Raw genomic sequence first — 8,889 nt, forward strand, 5'->3', positions numbered from 1 at the left:
TATGATCACCAAAGCTATGGAAATCAAGGCAACTGGAGACCAAGGCTCTGATACCACTTGTAGGATCGAAACTAGGCCTAGAGGGGGGGGTGATTAGACTACTTGACAAAATAAAAATCTAGCCCTTTTCCAATTTTAAGTCTTGGCAGATTTTAACAACTTAACACAAGTCAAGCGATCAAACTACACATGCAATTCTAAGAGTATAGAAGTGGAATGTAAAACATTGCATATGAAGGTAAATGGAAGGGTTTGGAGAAGGCAAACACAATGTAAACACAGAGATTTTTGGCATGGTTCCGATAGGTGGTGCTATCGTACATCCACGTTGATGTACACTACAACCCACGAAGGGTAACTACGCGAGTCCACGGAGGGCTCCACCATTGAAGGGTCCACGAAGAAGCAACCTTGTCTATCCCACCATGGCCATCGCCCATGAAGAACTTGCCTCACTTGGGTAGATCTTCACGAAGTAGGCAATCTCCTTGCCCTTACAAACTCCTTAGTTCAACTCCACAATCTTGACGGAGGCTCCCAAGTGACACCAAACCAATCTAGGAGACACCACTCTCCAAAAGGTAATAGATGGTGTGTTGATGATGAAGTCCTTGCTCTTGTACTTCAAATGATAGTCTCCCCAACACTCAACTCTCTCTGACAGATTTGGCTATGGTGGAAAGATGATTTGAGTGGAAAGCAACTTAGGGAAGGCTAGAGATCAAGATTCTTGTGGTTGGACTGGAATATCTTGGTCTCAACACATGAGTAGGTGGTTCTCCCTCATAAAATGAATGCTGGAAGTGTAGGCACATTTTGATGGCTCTCTCACGAATGGAGAGGAGGGTGGAGGGGTATATATAGCCTCCACATAAAATCTAACCGTTACACACAAAAGAGCCAACTCAGTCAGACTGAATGTGTGAACTCGGTGAGACCGATTCAGTTCAAAATGTGAACGTTAGGATTTTCAGTGGGACCGACATGATCAACTTGGTGGAACCGATAAGCTAGGGTTAGGGCAAAACTTGATCTCGGTTTGACCGATTACTTCAACTTGGTGAGACCGATTTCAGTAACAAGCAAACATAGAGTTGGTTAGGCAAACTCGGTGGGACCGATCGCTCCTTTCTGTGATACTGAAACATTACGAAAGAGAAACAGAGAGTTTGCACTGCAAACTCAGTGGGACCGATCACTCATTTCGGTGAAACTAAAACGTTACGAAGGGAAACAGAGAGTTTGTAGTCCCATCTTGGTGAGACCGAGATCCCTATCGGTGAGACTGAACTAATTAGGGTTTTTGGCTATGGCTATGTCAAGTGAACTCGGTGGTGCCAGATGAATAGAATTGGTGGGGCCGAGTTTGACTTTTAGGTTTCGGACATGTTTGGATTTGAGAAGATGGTTGAGGACTTTGGAGCATATCAATAAGCATTTTGAGCAAGTAGACCATTAAGCAACACCTCATCCCCTTTTAATAGTATTGACTTTCCTATGGACTCAATGTGATCTTGGATCACTAAAATAGAAATGAAGAGCCTTGAGCTTTTGCCAATATTTGTCCTTAGCATTTTGAGGGGTCCACATCTCTAGTCCATGCCATGCCAATCATTGAACTTTCTAGAATACTCATCTTGAAAGGATATTAGTTCAATGAGCTATATGTTGTTATGAATTACCAAAACCACCCAGGGATTAGTTGCACTTTCAATTTCCCGTGTCCTTTCCTATAGTGGCTGGCCCTAGTTCTCCTATGTTGGGTCCGGTGAACCTCGCCCTTGTCTCTGGTTGATCTTCCTCCCCGAATCGGCCGTTGGGGCAGCAACCTGGGGCTCCGGCTGTTGTGGCACCATCGTCGGGTAGTGGTGGCTTGTCAGTGGCGGCGCGGTCCGTGGTTGGTGAAACCCTAGGGAAATTTTCCTCCATGGTGCGGGATGAGGGGTCGGGACGGATCGGGGCCCTTGTTTCTCTTGGGCCTGATTTTGGGCCGCCCGTGGCTTTGTCTCAGCGTCTGACTTCCCTCCGCTTGGTTCTCATGTGCCTATTATGTTGGGTGAGGGTTGTGTTGGGCCTGTCTGTCAGCCCATACCGGTTTGGTCTGGTGGCCCACGGGTAGCGGGCTTTATATGGATCGGGAAGGGATCCCTCGACCTCAACCTAGGTTTCGGGCTCCCCATTCTGATGTGTGTCGTTACCCCTTCCGCATCTATCGGCTTGTGAGATCTCAACCACCTCTCCTCTCTCGATTTCCTTTGTTGCGGCTCTCTCCATGGGTAAGTCTAGGGCTTCTTCCTGTGAGGCCCTGTCTGGTGGCAAGCGCGGCCGCGACACTACAAAAAATACACTTCCATGATGATACATGTTTGTCATAGTAGGTCACGTTTTCTGTCATGAATGTACATCCATGACGATTTTATGCAGAATCAAGATAGTCATACCTGTGCTGTTGTAGAAGTGTTACATGACATTACAAAAATTATCATCACAAAAGTGTCCACTTCTATGACGATAAATCGCGCGTCATAGAAGTGCTTTCGTCAAGGGTAACTGACACGTGGCATCCATCGTAACGGGTCGCCGTTAAGCTATCGGGTTCCGGTTTGGATCCGATAACCCGTTAACAGCGCTGACCAATGGGGATTTTCCACGTGTAAAATTCTCATTCACCGACAGACCCACATGTCGGCCCAGCGTTCGCACAATTGTCATCCAACGAATGGACAGAGTGGGCCTATGATATGCCGACACGTGTCTTGGCCCAACAGTGGCCCAATTAGGTTAAAAGGTCAGGCCTGTCAAAATAAGCGGGCCGGCCCATTAGCGGCCTACTTGAGTCAGGCCCATTCACATGCACGACCCATACAAGTTACACATAATCGGCCCATCAAAGGCCCATTCTAGATTTGACAGTTTCTAGCCCATCGTCAGTTTCAGCCCGTTAACGGCCCACTACGTCCTTGGGCCCAATTACAGCCCGAGCTTCTTTGGGCTTGTTAGTAGCCCATCGTCAGTTCCAGCCCGTTAACGGCCCGGAACGTCTTTCGGCCTTTTCTCGGCCCATTCTGCAGTTGGGCCAATTCTAGCCCACTGTGACTTTACGCCTGTCCTCAGCCCATTCGGTAAATGGGCCAATTCCTAGCCCATTTTGTCTTTTGGCCTGTTAACGGCCCACACAACAGTTGGGCCTTGACTTCGGGTCCATTAGGGGCCCATGTTCCGCAGGGAAAAATTTCAGCCCGACATGACTTTCGGCCTGTTAAAAGCCTAGTTTGCAAATTGAGCCTCCTCTAGCCCATAACACTTTTGGCCTCTTACTGGCCCATAAAGTAAAAGGGCCGAGACAAAATTGACGTTTATTTCGGCCTGCTAGAGGCCCGTGGGCCATTTCCATTTATACGGACATATCAAGCTTTTGGCCTATTAACGGCCTGCTAAGAGCCGTTGTTACGGTGGGCCACATCATTTGGGAACCACTAAATATTATTTTGACCAGCCCAATTAAGGCCCGCTTTGACTACACATGTTTGTTCGTTTGTATGGTGTCCAGAAAATGTTTGGGCGTGTTAGCCCCCGTTTCAACGATATAGCATATTCAAGAATTATCCTACTCTATCCTATCGCCTCTAAAAACATACACTATACAATAAAAAGACTAAGGCATAGAAACATAGAATAATCCTACACTATACAATAAATAAATCACAGCCGAATATACCCACTGGGCATTATAGTTTGGCACCAGTGATAATAAAGCGTACACAAACAACAAATTACATACACTGGACAAATAAAGCTCATACATCATGGACAGGCATCAACAGAACTTACCATTTGAACTATAATCTCTTCAGAAAATAGGATTGGCCAGATTCAGATAGCACAAATTTCAGTCTGCAAAATCTCCAATTCCTTCGTGGTTACCTCAGTGTCTCATTTCATTTTTTGACTCCTGCATCTAATACCTGCAAGTCCAGTCTCAACTTGTTGATTGTACGTTGAGAATCATGTACACGTTGTCTTGCCACCTCTAGTTGATGCTCGAGAACATCAACACATTCCAATTCCAATCGATAATCATTTGGTAACGGCCATGTCGCACTGCTTGCAGATCTTTGTGTTGATGCCACTTCATCCTGAAATGTTTTTGTAAGTACACATGACTAGGGCAAAAATATATTTACAACAGTGAAGCGAGCAAGACAAACTATTTTGTACATGGCAAAACAGGACTAACAATAATGTTACACATCATGAAACATAAGCAGGCGATATTTTAAAAATTACAAAAATGGTAGTTTGTGTAGCCCGCATATAGAAATCTCTCTTATCTCGCTAGAGGAGCATGATGTTGGGGCCAAATCAAAAACACAGACAAGTTACAAATTTAGACAGCGCATTGCGTATAAGCAAGCAAGCAGTTGGCCATTCTGTAGCTCAATTAAAGTCTTAGGGAGCATAATGAATATCAAAGGGATTCATACAAACCTACTACAACAAGCAAAACTATGCAATCATTAGCCTAGTATAAACTAGATTGTGAGCCTCATGCAGTAATAGTTAGTTAATAGACTTCAAAGCTTCAGGCACACTTCGCGAGAGTAATTAAATGGTAAGGCCTTTAATTATGTCAACTAATAGTTATACAAGTACCCAACATCAGGCTTCATTGTTTGGGAATCTCATTAACGGAGGAGAAATAAAGCAATTGAAAAGAGCAAATTAACTATGCCTGGAACAAACAAGCAATTGAACTGTTGAGTTGGATACAGCGACTTACCTTAACTGGTTGAACAGGCTCAGCGCTCCTCCTCCTTCTCTTGCAAGGCTCCTTCCTAACATATTGTACTTGGAAATCCTCAATCTTATCTTCATTTCACCCCCTCTGCAAGGTGACACAAACTAGTTACTCGTCTCCTTGGAAGATAAATATGCATACTTTCCAGTCTGTGAACAACACAAAAGGATGAGATTATAACAAAAAACACCACATTATGAAACATGCTACATCTCTTGGACTTGCACACAATGAAATGAGCATTTACTATGTGTGCACTATGTAAAAACTAGGCATACCTTCGAACTGGATCTCTAGGTACTCTTGGAGAGCCTACTTTAGTGTACAACCAAACCTTTATGTCACCTATGAGTTAGACAAGCCCTCACTACATCAGCCCTTAGTGTTTAAATCGTTGACAAACTCTGTTAGAGTGTTAGGTCAAGAACAACAAGTAATCAAAGCAAATAGTCCTAGTATGGCTGACTGATACAAACAAGCAATTGAACAGATGTGTGAGTAAATCTTACATATCAAGAAACGAAGCAAAGAAGGAGGCTTAAGGACCATCACTTGACTGGCCAGATTTAAGGGGCATTTAAACATCATGTGCAACGTATGAACTAATATAAGCATTGCATATTCCAAATTCTACAATGGAATGCACATGTATTAGGTTCTACCATGTATGATAATGCCTAAATGTACACTATAGCAGGCAGGAGTGATTCATCATTGCACGCACAATTGAATTGAAGGTTAAGGGCCGTTTCTATTCTGCCTTTTCAGAGCTTATTGTCAAAATAAGCCATAAAAGTTGTAAAGAAGTCATTTTTGAGTTATGGGCTTGGGCATAACTTATTTCGCTTTGGAGGGGGGTGTTTCGGGTAGAAGCTCACTAAAAATTGAAGGGAAGGGAAATAGTGAAATGACTCTGTTGTCTGCCTATATTACACTTGAAATGCCACTGCTCACGCCCACGTCACACCTGACCCTCAAGTAAAAACAAACACGCAAGTGTTCATTGCCCGGTCCGTTTGCATCTCCTCTCCCCTTTCTCTCTACCTCAAACCCCTGCCTGCAGCGCTAGGGTTCCCCCAGCGAGCCGTCACCACTGGTCCCTGATACGTCTCCAACGTATCTATAATTTTTTATTGTTCCGTGCTATTATATTACCAATCTTGGATGTTTTATATGCATTTATATGCTATTTTATATGATTTTTGGGACTAACCTATTAACGTAGAGCCCAGTGCCAGTTTCTGTTTTTCCCTTGTTTTTGAGTATTGCAGAAAAGGAAAACCAAACGGAGTCCAATTGACCTGAAAATTCACGGAGATAATTTTTGGACCAGAAGACGCCCACGGAGTACCGGAGATGGGCCAGAAGAGTCCCGAGGCACCCACGAGGGTGGGGGCGCGCCCCCTACCCCATGGCCGCCTCGGGGACCCCTTGACTTTTTCCCGACTCCAACACCTCTTATATATACCCAAACTTCAAGAAAGAAACCTAGATTGGGAGTTCCACCGCCGCAAGCCTCTATAGCCACCGAAAACCAATATAGACCCGTTCTGGCACCCTGTCGGAGGGGGGAATCCCTCTCCGGTGGCCATCTTCATCATCCCGGCGCTCTCCATGACGAGGAGGGAGTAGTTAACCCTCGGGGCTGAGGGTATGTACCAGTAGCTATGTGTTTGATCTCTCTCTCTCTCTCTCTCTCTCTCTTGTGTTCTTAATTTGGCACGATCTTGATGTATCGTGAGCTTTGCTATTATAGTTGGATCTTATGATGTTTCTCCCCCTCTACTCTCTTGTGATGAATTGAGTTTTCCCTTTGAAGTTTTCTTATCGGATTGAGTCTTTAAGGATTTGAGAGCACTTGATGTATGTCTTGCATGTGCTTATCTGTGGTGACAATGGGATATTGATACATCTCCATCGTATCTACTTTTCCAAACACTTTTGACCTTGTTTTGGACTCTAACTTGCATGATTTGAATGGAACTAATCCGGACTGACGCTGTTTTCAGCAGAATTGCCATGGTGTTATTTTTGTGCAGAAATAAAATTCCTCGGAATGACCTGAAACTTCACGGAGAATATTTTTGAAATATATAAAAAATACTGGCGAAAGAATCTACGTCAGGGGCCCACACCTTGTCCACGAGGGTGGAGGGCGTGCTCTGATGACCCACAAGTGTAGGGGATCTATCGTAGCCTTTTTGATAAGTAAGAGTGTCGAACCCAACGAGGAGCAGAAGGAAATGATAAGCGGTTTTCAGCAAGGTATTTTCTGCAAGTACTGAAATTATCGGTAACAAATAGTTTTGTGATAAGGTAATTGGTAACAGGTAACAAGTAATAAAAGTAAATAAGGTGCAGCAAGATGGCCCAATCCTTTTTGTAGCAAAGGACAAGCCTCGACAAAGTCTTATATAACGGAAATCGCTCCCGAGGACACATGGGAATTATCGTCAAGCTAGTTTTCATCACGTTCATATGATTCGCGTTCGGTACTTTGATAATTTGATATGTGGGTGGACCAGTGCTTGGGTACTGTCCTTCCTTGGACAAGCATCCCACTTATGATTAATCCCTATTGCAAGCATCCTCAACTACAACAGAAGTATTAAGGTAAACCTAACCATTGCATGAAACATATGGATCCAAATCAGCCCCTTACGAAGCAACACATAAACTAGGGTTTAAGCTTCTGTCACTCTAGCAACCCATCAAATACTTATTACTTCCTAATGCCTTCCTCTAGGCCCAAACAATGGTGAAGTGTCATGTAGTTGACGTTCACGTGACACCACTAGAGGAGAGACAACATACATCTCATCAAAATATCAAACGAATACCAAATTCACATGACTACTTATAGCAAGACTTCTCCCATGTCCCCAGGAACAAACGTAACTACTCACAAATCATATTCATGTTCATAATCAGAGGGGTATTAATATGCATAATGGATCTGAACATATGATCTTCCACCAAGTAAACCAACTAGCATCAACTACAAGGAGTAATCAACACTATACTAGCAACCCACAGGTACCAATCTGATGCTTTGGGACAAAGATTGGATACAAGAGATGAACTAGGGTTTGAGATGAGATGGTGCTGGTGAAGATGTTGATGGAGATTGACCCCCTCTCGATGAGAGGATCATTGGTGATGACGATGGTGATGATTTCCCCCTCCCGGAGGGAAGTTTCCCCGGCAGAACAGCTCCGCCGGAGCCCTAGATTGGTTCCGCCAAGGTTCCGCCTCGTGGCGGCGGAGTTTCTTCCCGTGAGCTTGCTTATTATTATTTTTTGATGAAAGACTCCATATAGCCAAAGATGGGCATCAGAGGGCTGCCAGGGGGCCACGAGGGAGGGGGGCGCACCCAGGGGGGTAGGGCACGCCCCCACCCTCGTGGACGGCGGGTGGTGTTGGGAAACGTAGTAATTTCAAAAAAATTCCCACGCACATGCAGGATCATGGTGATGCATAGCAATGAGAGGGGAGAGTGTCGTCCACGTACCCTCGTAGACCGTTAAGCGGAAGCATTATGACAACGCGGTCAGCACACGTTCAGCTCGATGACGTCCCGCGAACTCCGATCCAGTAGAGCTTCATGGGAGAGTTCCGTCAGCACGGCAGCGTGATGACGGTGATGATGTTGCTACCGACACAGGGCTTCGCCTAAGCACCGCTACGATATGACCAAGGTGGAATATGGTGGAGGGGGCACCGCACACGGCTGGGAGAGATCAACAGATCAACTTGTGTGTCTAGAGGTGCCCCCTGCCCCCGTATATAAAGGATGGAGAAGGGGAGTCCGGCCAGCCCCTAGGGCGCGCCAGAAGTGTGGAGTCCTACTAGGACTCCCTAGTCCTAGTAGGATTCCTCCTCCCACATGGAATAGGAAGAAGGGTAGGGAAAAGGAGAAGGAAGGAAGGGGGCGCCCCCTCCCTAGTCCAATTCGGACCAGACCATGGGGAGGGGTGCGGCTACCTTTTGAGGCCTTTCTCTCCTTTCCCGTATGGCCCATTAAGGCCCAATACGAATTCCCGTAACTCTCCGGTACTCCGAAAAATACCCGAATCACTCGGAACCTTTTC

Source organism: Triticum urartu, chromosome 4A (genome assembly GCF_056163025.1).
Source record: "Triticum urartu cultivar PI428250 chromosome 4A, HENAU_Tu73, whole genome shotgun sequence".
NCBI lineage: Eukaryota > Viridiplantae > Streptophyta > Magnoliopsida > Poales > Poaceae > Triticum > Triticum urartu.